At 35.3% G+C, this 19,896-nt stretch overlaps 1 protein-coding gene across 11 annotated transcripts in view; it reads left to right on the top strand.

Annotated features, from left to right (window-relative positions):
* The window catches only part of SOX5 (SRY-box transcription factor 5), a 994,837-nt gene that overhangs the window by 868,083 nt on the left and 106,858 nt on the right, over nucleotides 1–19,896 (top strand). The gene's annotated exons all lie outside the window — the stretch shown is intronic.

Genomic DNA, 19,896 nt, shown 5'->3' with positions numbered 1-19,896 from the left:
ATTTGTTCAGTGTTAATGTGATGTGGCAGGGAGAAATTTTTCCCTTTCTAAAATTGTTCACATATTAACCATTTGATATTTATATCTTTGGTGCTTCAAATTATAAATAATACCATTTTTTTGGTAACCTTGGAAATAAAATAGAATAAAGCCTTACAGCTGCTGGCAAGCTTGAAACTAGCATCCTGCCAAACTCTAAAACTAAGAAGCCAGTAGCCAAAGAAAGTACCACTCTTGTTGATACTCCAGCACTTGGAGTCAGTTTGGGTGGAATCCGTAAAGAGTCCAGACTATTCCTCCCTAAGCACATTTCAGGAAAGAACAGAGACAGGGAAGGACAGAAATCTTGCCATCTCTCTTTAATGGGCTTTCTTATTACTATCCACCATGTGTGACCTCTCTGCTCGTCAGTTATTTTAGAGTATTAGGTAGTTCTCCATGAAAGAGGCTGACTACCTCATTTTGATATGAGTTTCAAGTAAATATGAAACCTGTATTTGTTGGTATCAAAAACTCAAATGCTTTCCATCCATCCACTCAAAGAAGGTATCAATGATAAATTTTTCTGTTTAGACTATATGACTTGATAAAATAAATAAAATAAAAATCTCTGGAACAACATAAAGTTAAAATGTTCTCAACAGGAAAAAAAATAAAAAAATAAAAACATAAGTTGGGGGCTGCTGGGTGGCTCATTCAGTGAAGTGGCCAACTCTTGATTTTGGCTCAGATCGTGATCTCAGGGTCCCGGGATCCAGCCCTGCTGCAGGTGGCAGGCACCTTATTCAGCGGGAAGTCTGCTTCAGGATTCTCTCTCTCCTCCTCTCTCTGCCCCTTCCCCTGCTTTCTCATTCTCCCTCTCTAAAATAAATAATAAATCTTTAAAAAAATGGGGGGAATCCGACCGTCATCGATTGAGTTCATATCTTCTGTTTTCCAAAGAGGGAGGAAGCTTTCAGTTGGACATAAGAATATTTTCTCTTTGAGAAATGTGATGGTAGAAATACAGCATGGAATGGCGACCACAGGATGGAGTTGCTGGATTCTCTTTTAACTGCTAGAATGAATGTCAGTCAACAATAGAAGAGTAAATTAATAGCAGTACAGCTAAGAATTCAGAACAAACAATCCAGATAGAAAAGGATCTTTAAAGAATGTTGTAGTCCACTCTTAATCCATGAATATGTAAATAAATTCACAATTATTAATGTAGTATTATCAGAATCTCAGATTCTCATCTGGCATTTGCTACTAATGAAATCAAACATGAAACCACACTTATTCGTGGATCCAGATCTAGTTATTCCTTTTCCTACTTATTTCTTAATATTTGAAAATACCTCCAAATTTCTAAGGAGGTAAAAATAATGGTGCATTATTAAATTGAGTATTTTCAATATATGTAATAACTTGAAAATAATTATGTAAAAACACTGATTTGATCAATCAACTCAATTCACAGACCATTCAAGGAGAGAAATTAATGAAATAATCTGTATATTTAACTTGACAGTTCTATAAAAACTTTCAATTAAGTTGCTATGTGTAAACACACCCCAGTTTTCATATTGCATAATTACAAATCCCAATTTTTTTTTGAGAGAGAGAAAGGGCACATGTGCATGTGTGCACCCAAGTCGAGATGGGGGTAAAGGGCAGAGGGAGAGGGAGAGAAGGAACCTTAAGCAGACTCCATGCTGAGCTGGACTCAGGACTCTATTTTAGGACCCTGAGATCATGACCTGAGCTGAAATTGAAAGTCTGACATTCAACTAACTGAGCCACCCAGGTGCCCCCAAAATTCTAATTTTAAATTATATTTCTAGGTACCTGCTCATTTTAATCAGAAAGCGATCATTAAATTTCTTGAAATAAATTTTAAAACTAAATAAGCTTCAAATGCTGAATAATAAAATAAGTGGTGTACAAATGAATTGGTTCAAATGCACTTTGGGTGGTTGAAGAGTCTTAGGACATGGTCCCTTTGCCTCTGATAGAAAATCTGACTGAAATCATAACCTCTTAACAAAGGGCTCCAACTAGTGGACCACAAAACTTGTTTCAGGTAGATAGTTTTGAAATAAAATGTACATGCTTTTGACACCTACACAATAGTTTCATGTTGGGAAGAAGGCACCCACTTTTGTGTTTGCTCATCATGGAAAAAAAAATCTAACAAAATTCAAAATAATTTTGAATGTGTATGTTGGCTTTAGCATATTAAACTTGAGAGAAACTTTTGAGATAAGGTGGTTGAAAGTCGTAAGTTTGGTTAATACCACTTTCAACTGACTCCAATTTCCAGTTCTCTTTCCATAACACATGGCCTCCTTGCACCCCACCCTCAAGGTTAAATGCTGTTCCTTCAGAACACGTAGTTATAGACAGAAATGAGAGGAATAGGTGTTTCTCTTTGTACTAATAACTACAGTCCTCTGCCCCTCTCCTTACTGTTTGCGTGTAAAATTTCTAGTCATAGAATTCTAATAGCTGCCTTAGAAATTTTTGACAGGAACACATTTTATGTGGAAATAAAAAAAATCTACAGGAAGGCAATCCAATAAAATAACCCATTTTCTATATACGGTATAAAACAAACAGTTGTAAAAGAGTTGGCTCAAGAGTTAGTCCAAAGTGTCAAATTGAATGTGTCACATAGCTACAGATAGAATCTTTCCCCATAAATGGGCATGTGCCTCATGCTAAGGTTCCCAAACTGTGTGCTAAGGTTCTAGGGTGCTTTTGCTAATCCCCAGGGGCATACAGCATGTTTTAAAATTTCAGGGAAAATACAGAGACATCTGTTAGACACTACATAAACTACCTTAGGTTTTGGACCTTACTACTTAACAAAATGATGGGGCATTTAGGTATTTCTTTTGCTCTCAGGTGCCATGAAAATATTATTGAGCCACTGTGGGTGCCTGAATCCAAGAAATTTTAGGAACTTTTGGCCTAGTCTAGTCTATACTCATTTAAAAACCCATTATGACCTTTTTTACTAGAAAGTTATTGGTGTTGACCTATCATATTATAACCACTTGTGCTTACGGGTTATGGACAATATTATATAGATAAGCAATTAATTTGATTAATTGTATAGATAAGCAATTGATTAATCTGACTAATTGATTAATTTGTCTATGCCAGTTGATTCCTGTGTCTATATGATCTCAAACATTTAATTGTTTTGTCTGTTTTGATATAATTAACCCAGTGTCAAGGAGGCAATTACTAGTTGAAAGCACTTGGAATGAGATAGCATGGACTTGGAATCAAGTTTTGCCTTGTTCTGCTCCTTTGATTGTCCTTGGGCAGCTTACTGAGCTTCAATTTCCTTATCTAAAATATGGATTAATAACACCCATTTTACTGAATTGTTACAGAGCTTAAGCAGGATTATATATGAAGTAGTGCCTAGCATTGTGCCAGCAAAACATAGATCCTATTTCAAAAGGAAAAAAAAAAAGGATTCTGAAACCACACTTGACAATTAATTTCATTGCATATCCTATCTAGGATCACATTCATTCTGCCACACCTGAACGAGGCTTCCTCTGACTAGGAAAATAGAATTATTTAGAGAAAAGTATTACAGTGCTGAAGGAAACCATTTGTGTCATGTAGATACAAACTTAACCTTAACTATTTACATCACAATCACCAAGCTTTAACTATTCTGTTGGCATTTTCCCTTTGTGTATTTATCAAAGCTCATGTTGGAAAAGATCACGTGACTGAAAATGTATTTAGTCATTGTTTTGGCTGTATGAAACTGGAAATATATTCACATACTCTCTCCGCATTTTAACACGTTGATTAATTTTTCAGAAATGTGCTAAATAAAATAGCCATATAAAGTTACTGATTGAAATATTTAATTGCCTTATGAGATTAGCTTAAATAAATAGAAGTCGATGAGCCAAGCTTAATAAACTTAAAATATGCTGTATTTATTCTTCATCAGTGTTCTGAACAGTATTTCCGCTTCCAATAAAAAAGGAAACTCTCAGTTAATTAGTTCCTCATACCCACAATAAAATTAATGTTTAGGAGTTAAATACCATAAACTTCCTCAGGCATATTTGCTGATGTATTCCTGTTTTTGGTTAATGTCACATGTTTCACTGTTTAATGGGGATATCATGTGGGTTCCATTATATCTCTCTTGTGTAAAGGGTCCATGTGTCTGGCATTTTAGGAGACTGCATGCTAATTTCTGATTTAACTGTGTCAGCTGTGTCAGCTGACATACAGGTCATTGACAATCAGTGCTGAAACAATCACCAAATCACAAGCTAAAAACCATTGACATGGTACGCTTTTATCAAACTGACAAAATAGGAAACATGTGTTGTCAGGATCACATACGGTAGGTTCTTTGTACGTAAGCAGAGAGAAGAGGTTATAATCATATATTCGGGCTCCTGTGTTTGTGTGTTTTAAAATTATTGTGATCAGCTCTTGTTTTTTACCCTCTTCCCCTGAAACGTCTTATGAACCAATGACTTTGAGTGAACCTGGCTTTGTTGTAGAGCTTAGTAAATATAAATATAATATGATATGATATGATATTATTTGTTATACATTTATTATATAAATATATATAATTAGTACTATCAGTAAAAATATATATGTAAATATATACGTATATATATTCACCTATATTTTTAAAGAATTATTGTTGTACCTGAACAGCCATTTTAAATTCCTACCTGTAAGAAGTAAGATTGGTGGCTTTAAAAATGAGATGATTAAAAAGTAAAGAGAACTGAGTGCAGAAATGTATATAACATTCCACAATTTTATGGTGTCAGCCACCCCCCAATTCTTGTGGGAAAGATGTTCCAGGTCAATAAAATGTGTTTTTTTTTTTCTAAAAGGTAGTTTATAATGTTTTTACAAAATTCGTCACTGAGAAAGGGAAGATGTACATGTCTTCATTGTGACAAAGTGCATAACTTGGTATAAAAATAATAGCTTATATTGTACCTTATTGTTTATAAAACATACACATATAATTAATTTTTAAGCATCATAACTCTGTGAGATGATAACTGAGCTATGTTAGTAAATAGTGTTTGATCCAGTCCTTCCCCCCACCACACTCTACCAACAAAATACATATACAAGCCAACAAAAAAGCAAAAGCCCTTTTTGCAATAAATTCCTCAGATTTTACTATCCTATAAATATATATTTAATCTTTTAATCCATCTTGTTTACTTTTTTAACACTTAAGAACATGAGGATGCCATTCAATTGAAATATAAATCCATTTGGGTCAGTATTTTCTTTTTGACCGGATTCTTGATCATATAGATTGGTCAAAGGAAATGAGTGTTTGGCAAATGACACACTGTGCTTTAAGCCAAGGGGCCACAAAAGGTGGTGTTGACCATATATGAATTTGCCATTGTCCAACCTATCCCTTAGAATTCTAAATTCATATTTTTCTGGCCATGGCCAACATAGAATCTCATCTCTGTAGCAGGCTGAAACTAAGGTCATCATACTGAAGTATGAGCCCAAGAGAGCAATGCATTATTTTACTTTAATAAATGTAACTGTTGGTGATACCGATGTTTCTCTTCTCCAGGATACATGCTCATTCACTGTAAAAAACTCCATTAGAGGGACGCCTGGGTGGCTCAGTTGGTTAAGCAGCTGCCTTCGGCTCAGGTCATGATCCCTGCGTCCTGGGATAGAGTCCCACATCGGGCTCCTTGCTCAGCGGGGAGCCTGCTTCTCCCTCTGCCTCTGCCTGCCTCTCTGTCTGCCTGTGCTTGCTCTCCCTCTCTCTCTGATAAATAAATAAAATCTTAAAAAAAAAAAAAAAACTCCATTAGAAGGCAAACTTTAGTCATGAGGTTGATAGGAAAATATGGAAGCAGGGAAAGTTGTTAACAAAACAGGGGAAGAGAGCATTTAATTCTAACTCTACAGTAGATGCCTATTTTCCACGAGGACTGAAGAAGTCATGCTCTTGGAATACCACGTGGAATTAGACACCTTAATAGGCTTACCTACTGTAAAAGACCAAAATGATACTCACCTAGTAGTCCAAACACTGCTCCCATGGTAGCTCCGTGATAGTAGATCCCAGGGTGTTCTCTTATTTATTTATTACATTACCTTCCACAAACTGTGTCTCCTGTCTCATGGTCTTGGATATCTTCCCCAGCTACCGTATTTCCATTCCAGGCAGCAGAAAGGGTAGAAGCAGAGAGAACTACAGCTATTTTTAAAATAGTACTATTTCCCTAATAATTTATTTTGGCTCTATGTTCAAAGAGTATTTTCTTAAACCTATTTATATAGTCAGCTCATAACAACCCTTCACATTTTTTCCTAATGTATTAAAGATAGCACTTGCTGACTACACAAACCTCAAACAATGTAGAGGTATAGAAAACAGAAACTAAAAGTTATCTATCTACACTCATATACTCCTGTAATCACACTCCCCAGAGATTATCACTGTTGAAAATTTGGTACTTATTTTCCCAGAAATAAAGATATATCTAGATATAGATATAAACAGACATACATATGTACATCTATTTATATGTAGATACCGATATGTAATATGTATGATGTGAACATATTTATAGGTTGTAACATGTATGCTGTGACACATATATACGATGTATTTGATATATACTACATAATATATAATGTATGTGGGGTAAATGTTATAAATACAAAAAAAATCATGTCAATCTTTTCTTTCTCCTGCTTTTAGGTCTCACTTATCTTGCATCATATCTCAGTAAGCTAGATTACCATATTTTATTTGTATTTGCCACTAATGAATATTTAATTTTGTCTACAATATTTACAGTTAAATAATTCTAAGGTAAACATTTTGTGTGCACATATTTGCCCCAAATGAATATTTCATGCATCCAATTCTATTCCCAGTATATGGCATTTTACTTTTAGTTACTTGTTCCTTTTTGAACATTTTTCATGAGACATTGCCTCCAAATGCTGATGCCCTCCTAGTTAGTTAATGGAAAGTCTAAAACTTTGAAAATTGACTGGTATAAGTCGAGCTATAAATAAGCATCAATGAGACTTGTAATCCAAAACTATTAATTGTCTGGATTTAATAAATTCTGTTAGGGAAAAACTTAAACAAGATATCAAAAGACCTCGGTAGTCACAATCCCATCTCATATCATTCTGTGCCCTTAGGCTAGTCATTTTCTTCTTTGTGCCCTAGCTTTTTAATCTTTAAGATCACTACACTAATGTCTGCCCTACCCACTTCATAAGGAGATTGTAAAACTAGGTGGGAGAGTGTATGCATTTCTCAGGAATTTAAATTATTATATAAATATAACATATAATTACTACTTATTAAATGTATAAGTCTGTTTTGAACATTTAGGATGTGACATAATGAAAAGAATTCAGGAGTTGATTCTAGGCCACTATACGTCTGACCAAGACCTTTGCATTATTTGGTTTTCATTTTTTAGGGGAGGGATATTCCATAATATTTCTTAATTTTCAGAGGTCTAAAATGTATCATTCTAGTAGAAAGCTGTGAACCAGAAGTCATCCCAAATGTATAGCTCATAGCCTTGTTGTTTCAGAGTTTAGGAACTTCCTGTTTTCAACCTGCAGATCACAGACTCTGGATATATTCCAGGAGGAAGGACATCAATGATAAAGAGAAAAGTGGAAAGACTATAAAAGGTGTCAAAAAATGAAGTGCTTGCTAAACCTTATTATTAAAAGTGGAAAATAAAAGAGAAATAACATTTGATTTGGTCTTACCTGGCCTGTACCAATGTATCCCTTCTAAATCACCACTTTCACATGCCTGAATCATTTGGGGTGCTTTTCTCTGTGCCATTTATATCCTCATAAGACACAGCAGCAAAATGTAGACACAGTAGTCTAATGTAGCTTCAGATATAGAAGCTGTTCCCTAATTAATGATTCTCTTCAAGCCACTTAAAATGAATTATGGTACAATGGCTTAAGTGATGCCTTAGTAGAAATACTGGAATACAGGAGGAAAAGGAAATTTCTTTGATTGATTGTCACCTTTTCAGGGATACTCAGATTTCTTAGATAATTAACCCAGGAATTTTCATTAGAGCTAGAATTCATTTAATTTATGGGCATAGAAGTAAAAAAAAGAATATCTTTTTAAGTCAGAAATGTCTTCCTATTTTGGGGAGGTGCTTCTTAAAAAGTTGATCATCTCTAGGTAACTGGGCAACTAGTAATTAAGTCGAATAAAGTTTTCATTTGCTATGCTCCATTTAAAATACATAAAAATATTTCTTATTTTTAAACATCCTTTCCTAAAAAAGCCTGTGACAAAGCAGTAAAGAACAATGACCTCAAAATACCTTCTTTTAAATAGATATTTAGGGGGCGCCTGGGTGGCTCAGTGGGTTAAAGCCTCTGTCTTGAGCTCAGGTCATGATCTCAGGGTCCTGGGATCAAGGCCCACATCGGGCTCTCTGCCCAGCAGGGAGCCTGCCTCCCCCTCTCTCTCTGCCTACTTGTGATTTCTGTCTGTCAAATAAATAAATAAATAAATAAATAAATAAATCTTTAAATAGATATTTAGTCAGACAAGAGATAATTATTAATTTTACTTTCTTAAATAAAAGTCATATGAAATATTTATATTTATCACTTATTTTATGAGAGTTTATTCTAAACTATTAAATATTATTAGCATTCAAGTATTAAAGTCTTATACTATTCTAGCAAATCAATAAAAGCTTTACAGTTTTACAATTTTCTGCAATTGGAAACCCCTTTACCTAAGCTTGTGTATGCCATATCAATTGTTTGAACTTCTTAACTTGTATTCCACAAGATGATTTAGTGGAATTGTTATAAAATTTAACTTACCTAAAAGGTGGGGAGGGAGGAGATATAGCTGAGCTTATGGCCATGTAGAGCAACGTTCACCTCGCACTTGGATTTCAGAAAGTCTAAGGTAATTTGAACAATCACGTTGATGAAAGATTGGGTTTTGGTCATTCGTTTACATATAACGTCTTTTCTAGTAAACATCTTGACCATGCTCAGGTGCTTTAATGACATCATAATAATGGTTTCTTGTTAGTGAACAGAAATTATTTTAAGATTTAAGAAATTAATATTATTTACTTTTAAATATTCAAGATATAAGTTGCTTTAAAATCCAAATTTACAAAAGAGACAGATTATGGAATATTATAAAAGAATCATTTGATAAATGAAAATATTTAATAGAAGATTCTTTACCTCTTCCGGATTCCTATTTCCTTATATCCCCAAACTCGATGCTTCCCTTTCCCTCTACTTCCTATTGCACTTTTGTATCATTGGTAGATGATCTAACACATCATTATTGTTTGAATTAAACCCTATACAGAAACTAATTTGTTCCTTATTTGTAAAATCATTTTCCCACAACCTGTTTCTTCTACTAAATTGTAAGCTTTTGATATGGGAAGAGTGGTCCTCTGTGTTTGATATTTGTTAATTTCTTAATTAAATAATTTTTCTTTGCTTATTCAGTCAATAAACATTTTAACAGCTGTGGTATGTTTTTAACAGAACTGTGCATTTTAACAGTTTCTGTGTAGAGAACTGGGGATTTAAAGATGGGTAAGACATAATCTCTGCCTTTCGGATGCTCATAGTTATTTGGGTAGAATAAGAGATGTCATATGACAGACATATGCCTATAATTTTAATAGAAGTCAGGGGAAAGGGAGTGAATTCAGATGAGATCGGGAATGTTCAGGGTGGTATGGCCGTAGACAAGGGAGTGAATTCAAATTTAAGAGAGGTGGAAGGTGTCAGGAAAGGTCTTAGAGTGGGGACCCCTAAGTCAAATTCCAGAGGATGAAGGACCACAAAACAATTGTGTAAGTTGTCAGGGTGGAGGAATTCAGAAACAATATTCCAAACAGAAGAAAGTAGCCTGGATGAAGTCCGGGACGCAAGAGACAGAATAGGGTATACATGAAGCTATAAATAGTTGTATATTAAGAGGAAATTATAAAGCAAGACATGACAAGTTGAGTAGGATGAGGACGTAAGAAGAGACAACTTAGGGGTGTTATTTATTCCCTGTATATGCTAGGGGAACTGAAAAACCACCAGAGGTTCCTCTCATCCTATTTTTCAGCTCATTTTTAAATCATTCTGCGGATGTTGACATCTGTTGCCCTCCAGGCACTGCGGCCCTTGGACTTGCCTTGTCTAGTCTAGTCTTACTATTTTACTGAAGACCAAACCCAAGCCCAGCCCTTTCTTCCTCTGATTCTTTTTTCAGTGACTTGAGTTCCAATAAATCCTTCCTTTCTTTGGTAATTACTGTCTTTCTCATTCTCATTTGATTTTAATCATGTGGCTTTGTTTTATTTCACATTTGGTGTCTGTATGTCTTCTTTTTGTAACTGAAAGTGTCATGAAGGCAAGGACTATACACCTTTTATGTCTTTGTGTCCTCCGCATAGTATTAGATACATATCAGTTGAATGAACACTACAAGGATATACCTATTTGAAAATGAAGTCTGTATTTGCATAATGTTCTAAAAATCATCTATGATGTTTTCTAAAACAATTTTTTTTTTTTTTTACTGAAGTACCAATGTCTATGGTACTTATGAACTGTGAGATCCTGAGCATTTGTGTGTGTGTGTGTGTGTGTGTGTGTGTGTAATGAGAATAATAATCAATCTGCAGTACTGAGTTGTGGAGAGTAAATGGGATTTTATACACACACATAAATATGTTAGTATATACAGAAATTATATATATATTTATACATGTAAAACGTTTTCGTAGAGTACTAAAAGTCAACAAATACTAGTTGCTCACATTTCAAATCAGTAGGAGAATACAAATTAGTCAAAAAATGATGTTTAACTATTTAAGTAACTATGAATAACTATTTGAATAAATCTGAATAACTATTGGAGTAAAAAACTGTTCATTCTTGGGGCGCCTGGGTGGCTCAGTGGGCTAAAGCCTCTGCCTTCGGCTTAGGTCATGATCCCAGGGTCCTGGGATCGAGCCCATCGGGCTCTCTGTTCTGCAGGGAGGCTGCTTCCTCTTCTCTCTCTCTCTGCCTGCCTCTCTTGATCTCTCTCTGTCAAATAATAAATAAAATCTAAAAAAAAAATTATTAAAAATATTATTCATTCTTTAAACCATGTGTTAAAATAAAAGTCCAAACTGTAATTTTTTCTTCTTTTTTTTCTCTTGTATCTCTTTTCTCCCATCAAATTGGTCATCAAGTCTGTCTCCTGATCCATTCCCTCCTCTTCTTCCTTTATGATTCGTTTAGGCCACTATTATTTACCACTTGATTTACTGCATTGGTATTTAACAAGTCTGTTTGTCTCCAGTCTCTCCCTCTTTCAATCGATCTTATCCCTTGCCTCAAAATTGATCTATAGAAAACACAAATCAGACTATGTCACTTTCCTGCTTAAAATCTTTCAGTGACTTAACATTGCCTTCAAAGTGAAACACAAGACCCTGTAAGATGGGTTCTACCTACTTCTTTAGCTACAGAGCTTACCCTTCCCTTACTGCATCAGATACACTGAGAATATTAAAATATCCCCAGAAGTAGGGGTCAGTAAAGGATAGTGGTTATGGTTAGCACCATCCTATCAATGGCAGGGGGCTCCTTCCAAGAAGAAAGAACCTTACCAATTCATCTTTTGGCCCATGAGCTGAAAGAAAGCACATTTCTTCCAGAGTCCAATCCATAGTGTCCTTTTTGACCTCATTTTTTTTCTTAGATTCCTACAGAGCTCCCTTCACCTGGAAGTTAGAATGGTAAGAGCAGGGTGTTTTAAGTCATGATCTGAGTAGATGATTAATTAGAGCAAATTAGTACTGAATGGTGGATGCTTACTGTTTGACTTCTAGCAAATAGAAGACATGGGAAGTAGGTGGTAAGATAGTCCTGAAAGGTCATGCAGTAGTAAATGTAGTCATTTTTAAAGAAACATTTTAAAAGATAACACTTCCTGACACTGTTGCCAAGTTAAGTTGTTCTTTTCCTGAGATTTCCAGAATACCTTCTACGTTACCTTCTAGTTTGCTCATTGTATCATTGGGTTGGCTTAAATGTTTATCCCCCTCACTAGATCAGGAACTCGTCTAGGGCTGGGGTTGTCTGTGTCTGTGTGTATGGATATTAATTTTTGTATTTCCCAGCACCTAGAGAAGGCAATCTGGTATTGGTCAAGGAAGCAAAACCCAAAACAAAGAAACAAGAAACCATGGAGGGCTAATAAAGGAATGAGTCTCCTTATTTCAGTGAAGAGAATGCCATAAAACTTCCCAGAACATTTATATTAATTCCGTGGTTGAAAGGGAGTATGTCCTTGACCCAGGGTAAGAATATACTTTGCTTTGACAATCTTTCTCAGCCTAAACAACCTTGTTGGAAAATACTGTTTTTCTTACTTTGTTGTATATCATAGAAATAAATCCTTCTTAGTGTCAGTGGGGATAATTATTATCTAAATATTCATTACTTTAACACTAATGCAATTAACATGCTTTCTGAGGGGTTACTGGGTTATTCAGTACTAGCTCTATCATTTATATCAGTAGACTCTATAAGATAGGTGGCATTCTAAAAACAATTGACTAACATGTCTGAGTGTATTTCTCAACTTTTTGAAAAATTTGTTTTGAGCTAGAATTTTCCATACTTGGCTTTGAAATAAGAAGCAAATTAATTTTGGAAAGGCTTAGGGAAAAACTGTTCAAATGGTTAAAACCTAGGAAAGAGTAAAAGATACTACTTTTAACTAGTTGAAAGTCAATTTGAATAACTTACACACGGTTGAACTTTAAAAGTTAGAATTTTCCATTATCTAATTTTTACTAAGTACTTGATGAGGTATTTACAAAATAAATCTGTTGTAAAAATTTTTTAGTACAGCTAAATAAGGGATGACACAAATAGATGACTGTATTTACTTCAATAAAAGGCCTTTTTTTGCTCAGCAAGTCTGAATTTCTATTTTGCCATTAAGAACTACACTCGACCTTGTTTTTTACAGTCTTATAGATTTTCGGGGCACCTGGGTGTCTCAGCTAGTCAAGCTTAGGTCGTGATTTCAGGGTCCTGCTTCCTGGGGAGCCTGTGTCTCTCTTTCCCTCTGCAGCTCCCCCTGCTTGTGCTCTCTCTCACATTCTCTCTCTCTCTCTCTCTCTCTCAGTCTGTCAAATAAATAAATAAATAAAATCTTAAAAAATAATAAAAAAAAGTCTTATAGATTCTGTGTTCACTTCAGACATAAGCACAAAATATAATATATTTTGAATTTAATTGGGAGTTAAATTGCTGTATTGGCCATTTTTACAGTTATTGTATTTGTATTTACTTAGTAACTTGGGGCAAATTTCCATAAACTAGTTCTGGGTGTTCTGGTCCTGAAAAATTGTTAATAAGGTAGACATGCTTCAAATTATGTATGTTTGTATGTTGAACAGTTCCTTAGACACAGACCTTTGAAAATTAGTTGATATCCTGTTTATGATTATATAATTATATCTTGGAAAGTATGTATGATTAAAGATACATAATAGCTATTGCAGTCTTTTTAATTCCTGCTGCCAGTCTTTTGTTTTCTCCAGTTTACTTAAAATTAAACATCAGATACACTGATATGTGCCCATGTATGGGAAACACATTATATTAGTTTGCTTGGGCTTCTGTAACAGTATACCACAAACTGAGTAACCTACAAACAGAAAAAGATTTTTTTTACAAGTTCTGGTGGCTAGAAGTTCAAGATCAAGGTATCCACGGGGTGGATTTCATTCTGGGGTTTCCTTCCTTTACGGATGGCCACCTTCTCCTTCTCTGTCCTCACATGGTTGTCCTCTGTGTTGTCTGTGTCCTAATCTCTTCTTATAGGAACAGTAGTCATATTGAATCAGGGCTCATCCAAATGACCTTCATTTGCCTTAATTACCTCTTAAAGGCTTATCTTCAGATAAAATAGCATTCTGAGATAACGGGGGTTAGCACTGCAACATGTTAATTTGGGGGGAGGGAGCACAACTCAGCCTATAACACATATATAAAATTATTTAAAAATTTTTTTTATTTCTTTTCAGCGTTACAGTATTCATTGTTTTTGTGCCACACCCAGTGCTCCATGCCATCCGTGCTCTGTCCAATACCCACCACCTGGTTCCCCCAACCTCCCACCCCCTCCCCTTCAGAACCCTCAGATTGTTTCTCAGAGTCCATAGTCTCTCATGGTTCACCTCCCCTTCCAATTTCCCTCAACTCCCTTCTCCTCTCCATCTCCCTTGTCCTCCATGCTATTTGTTATGCTCCACAAATAAGTGAAACCATATGATAATTGACTCTCTCTGTTTGACTTATTTCACTCAGCATAATCTCTTCCAGTCCGGTCCATGTTGCTACAAAAGTTGGGTATTCATCCTTTCTGATGGAGGCATAATACTCCATAGTGTATATGGACCACATCTTCCTTATCCATTCGTCCGTTGAAGGGCATCTTGGTTCTTTCCACAGTTTGGTGACTGTGGCCATTGCTACTATAAACATTGGGGTACAGATGGCTCTTCTTTTCACTACATCTGTATCTTTGGGATACAGTAATGCAATTGCAGGGTCATAGGGAAGCTCTATTTTTAATTTCTTGAGGAATCTCCACATTGTTTTCCAAAGTGGCTGCACCAACTTGCATTCCCACCAACAGTGTAAGAGGGTTCCCCTTTCTCCACATCCCCTCCAACACATGTTTCCTGTCTTGCTAATTTTGGCCGTTCTAACTGGTGTAAGATGGTATCTCAATGTGGTTTTAATTTGAATCTCCCTGATGGCTAGTGCATATATAAAATTATCGAGCTGGGGCGCCTGGGTGGGTTAAGCCTCTGCCTTCGGCTCAGGTCATGATCTCAGGGTCCTGGGATTGAGCCCCACATCAGGCTCTCTGCTCAGCAGGGAGCCTGCTTCCCCCTCTCTCTCTGCCTGCCTCTCTGCCTACTTGTGATCTCTGTCAAATAAATAAATAAAATCTTTTAAAAAAAATTTAGCTGGTATAAATGTTTTATGTATATATATCATTTATGCCTACATATGCAATATGGGATATGTATAACAGAATAGTCATTCATTCATATGTATAAATATTTTATATACATACATACATTTACAATATGGGATGTATATAACGTAATAGTTATTCATTCATATGTATAAATGTTCTCTATATATACATGCACTTATACCCACACATATAGGATGTGTATAACGTAATAGTTATTCATTTGTATGTATACAATTGACCCTTGAACACACAGACTTCGTTACACATTTAGACTGATAGCAAACACCTGCATAGGTATTTTGGGCATTTCTGGATTATTAGCATCTAATTGTTAACAACAAATTGAATATATGTACATTTTAAAGTTCATTACTTAAAAATCTCAACTTGGGTTGGAGATTCAGGGTCATTTTTAAAACCCCCCTATTACCTAACTTCTTTAATGACACTTGCTAAAACGTCATTTCATATCAATTTCCTTGTTCTATCCAAATATCCTCCAGTCTGGGATAGGAAAATTTTCCCAGCTGCTTAACTTCAGCCTCTTTTCCTTCCACCTTATTCATTCTGTTACGTATCAGGTAAACAGATTTCTCTCCATTCCCTCTGCATGTCATACACAGGTTTCGATGCCGTTCATCCTACCTAAAGCATCTGTTCCCATTCCATCTGCAAATCTTCAAGTCCAAGTTCATTCTTATTTTCACCTTTATTCTCTAAAGACTGAAACCTAGAATTAGTTCTCTCTTCACCTGTACAAAGCTCATGGATGGTCACTGCTACTCAAATAAGCAGCACCGAATTAGAAAAGATGGCCATATGGTAGCTACAGCCCAAGGTGTTTTTTGTTTGTTTGTTTGGTTGGTTGGTTTGGTTTGGTTTGGTTTGGTCTCCCAAAGAACCTAGCAGAGTTCTGGTCACAAGGTAGATGTTTTAAGTGCTGGTTAATTGATTAATTCACAACAGGGAAACTAAATTATATAAAATGAATTTTCTCTGTGAAGAACAGCATAGCCTCTATACTATTGCTATAGTTAATTTTAAGATTATATTGATTAAATGAGCAATATAAATAAATTACATAGTTTTAGCATATTTAAGTTGCCTATTCTAAAAGCCATTCATTATTTGTTATTTTTGGCTACTTTATACAATACAAATTCAACTTTTATACATCCAAACTTTATAAATTCAGATAGTGTTTTCTAAATTAAGTATTAAAAATGCTAAATGACGAATAAAACCTTATTCATTGTAACATCAGTCAGTTGTCTACTCTCTTTCCTATATCATCAAGTTTTTTTCCCGTCTATTTACTCTATCTTTATCACTGGCATAGAAGCATCCTATAATTTTTACAAGTACAAACCTTTTAAGGAAGGTTTTCTTGATATTGAAGGTCTTTAATAACTACTGCAAAACACCTCAGTGGAATTTTCTGTTCCAGCACTTCTCAAATAAATAAAAATCATCCAGGACATGTGTTAAAATTTAAATTCTCTTTCAGAATGTATATATATATATATATGGCTGCTACTTTAACAAATTCTCCCCAAAGGTAGTGGCTTAAAACAATATTTATTTGAACATGGCCATGTTGGGATCTTTCACATAGCTGGAATCAAGGTGTTGCCCAGGACTACAGTCATCTCTAGGCTTGATTTGGGGGAGAATCTGCTTCCAGGCTTTCTCCTTTGGTTGTTGGCAGGCCCCTTCTTTTTACTTGCTGTTGGCTGAAGACATCATTCCTTTGCTATGTGAGCCTCTCCATAGGGCAGATCTTAACACAGCGGTTTGGTTCAAGACAGAGATGATAGGAATAGGGAGAAGATAAACAAGACAAAGCCACAGTCTTTGTGTTCAGTTTATCTCAAAAGTAATCTCTCATCACTTGAGCTTTTTTTCAAGGGTAGAGGGTTACATAAGGACATAAATACAAGGAGAGAAGTAGAAGTCATTGGGGGTTCCATCTTAGAGGGTGCCTACCTTAAGAGGTTTGAAGTGGGATCTGAAATTCTACATTTCTAAGGAACTTCTGGGTGATACTAACACTATTCTTCAAGAACTTCAGTTTTAAAGGCAAGGATCTATACTTCCTACCTCAATTTTTTCTTTTAATCATACTCTGTTGATCACCCTCGCTCCAATTAGGCCTTCTCACCATCCACTCTATTGAAATTGCCCTTTTTGAAGTCACCAATGACTTCCACATTACTAAATTCAGACTTTGAAAAAAAAATCACTCTTTCTGAAAATCTTTCCTTACTTGGCTTCTAGAAAGTCAAATTTAATTTCTCCTCCATTTTTCTACTAGTTGCCTGACTATAAATCTCCCTGACCATAAATATTAGCATATTCCACAATCCAATCCTTGGACCTATATTTTACCTACAGTTAACTTCTAAATGGTATCATGAGGGTTTAGAGTTTTAAATTCCAGAAATATCCTGACCAGTCTCAAAATTATGTCTCTGATGTGAATTTCTCCCCTAAAATCCTGACATGTTTACCCAGTGACTCGACATCTCTACTCAGGAATCTAATAATAATTTCAAACTGAAAATGTTCAAAACAAAATTATTTACCGCCCCCCCACACCATCCCACCTCCTCCTTCCGCACCAGGCCCAAGCTTGTCATCTTGCTTCTCATTTACGTTTGCAAACCCAACAACAGTACCACTCCGAAGCTATTCTGTGAAAACTTGAGAGTCATCCTTGAGTCCTCTCTTACTCTCATATGTAAACAATCATTAAGTTTTTTAGTTCCGCTTCTTTTTATCCCTTGACTCTCCTCATCATTTTCCATCCCAATATCATGACCCTAGTGCAGACCATTATTATGTTTTGTATAGAGTTTTGCATCTTTTTTAAAATTATTTATTTGTCAGAAAGAGTGGGCAAGAGGGCACTACCACAAGGCAGAGGGAGAAGCAGGCTCCCCTCTGAGCAAGGAGCCCAATGTGGGACTCGATTCCCAGGACCCTGGGAATCATGACTCAAGCTGAAGGCAGATGCTTAACCAACTGAGCCACCCAGGCATCCCAAGACTTGTGCATCTTTTTGTTATTGACTCCAGCTTCCAACCTCTAGGCCAAGTGGTTTTACTCAACCCATTTTCCCCCCATGTTCCTGGTTTCTTTTATGCCACAGAATGAAGTTTAGATTCTTTAATATTGTTTTTAAAGTTAATACATAATCTGACCTCTGATTCCCTCTCCAGTTCCAGTTACCTCTGTTTCCTTACCTGTGCCCTAAACTTCACTTATATGGGGCTATGAAGGAACACTCTGTTTTGACTGTGGGTCTTCATGAAAATTTTTTCCTTTCAGGAAAGCTCTTCCTTTTCTTCTTTGTTTGGCTAGCTTTCACTTGATTCAGATTTCAGCTTAAACATAACTTCTTCCTGGAGGCCACCTTTGACCTCTTAGTCTAGGTTTAGGTTACCCACAGGGTAGTGCCTAGTGTTATATATTTCCCTATCTTAATAGTCATTGTATTTTCTTCAAATCCTTGAATTAGCTTTTTTTTTTTTCTCCCATTAAGCTGTAAGTTCTGGGAAGGCCAGATCAGCAGAGGTGAATTCAGGTATTTTGAAGCCTGAAAAATATCATTTGGGAGCCCTCTTTAAGAATATATGTAATTGTCTATTTATAATCATTATTTTAATTATATATATGTATAATTTTCAAAAACACATAGACGTGAAAAATAATTTTCATTTATAAAAAGAAATCACAACAAAGTAAAAAAGCTGACAAATATAAAAACATATGATCCTTTAAACAATACAACTAGGGACCTTTCCAGGAACTCCAAATTTTAAGCTTCATTAAATACCCAGTAAATACACCTCTGCATATTAGTCTTCTTTAGAACTCTATTTCTAGTATTGGGAGCAGTACTTGAAACATAGCAGATACTCAACCAATATTTTTGAATGAAAGTATCAACTGAGTTATTTTCAGTTGTATTTTCCATCCATTTGACATTGAACAAGTTTTTCACAAGCTAGATTACTAAAACAATATGTTTTACATATTAGACGATTGTTCTTATAATTACAATTTTTAAATTTTTTACTACAGTCATATTTCAAATACTAATGTACATATCTGTTAGCGTATCATTGAGCTCTATGCAAAAAGTGCATGTACTTCTTTACTAAGTGGAAAAAAATTTGCATCAAAAACATACCTTAGGGCGGTATGTACATACCTGTGTAGCTCAGTCCATTAAGCATCTGCCTTTGGCTCAGGTCATGATCCTGGAGTCCCAGGATTGAGTCCCGCATGGAGCTCCTTGCTCTGCAGGGAGTCTGCTTCTACCTCTGACCCTCTCCCTTCTCATATTCTCTCTCTCTCATTCTCTCTCCCTCAAATAAATAAAATCTTTAAAAAATATACCCTGTAAACTTCTACATGTGTATATATATATATATATATATATATATATATATATATATATATTTGTGTCTCTATATCTTTATAGATCACATGTATTAAAATTTTAATTTTGAATTACTAAGATTTCGTGTTTTCAGATATCACCACAAACAGAAACCCTTCAGGGAGAAACCATCTATTTTCTGTTTTCTTTATAGTATGTTTTTATAAACATTTATCTCTGGGATAATAAAGATTCTAGTATTTTTTTTATAAAACAAAAATGCATAAAATGTTTTCTTTGCTATGAATTTGTCCACAAGACATTATTTAAGAGGATATTTGAATTGAGACAATAACATTGCATTCAAAAGATAAGCTGTTTGGCTTAAATCTTTAGTTTGTTAAAATAGAATTAAGTT

This window comes from Mustela putorius, unplaced genomic scaffold (genome assembly GCF_011764305.1).
Source record: "Mustela putorius furo isolate JIRA1106 unplaced genomic scaffold, ASM1176430v1.1 tig00537227_pilon_pilon_pilon, whole genome shotgun sequence".
Taxonomy (NCBI): Eukaryota; Metazoa; Chordata; class Mammalia; order Carnivora; family Mustelidae; genus Mustela; species Mustela putorius.
This window is presented reverse-complemented; position numbering and strand designations above follow the sequence as displayed.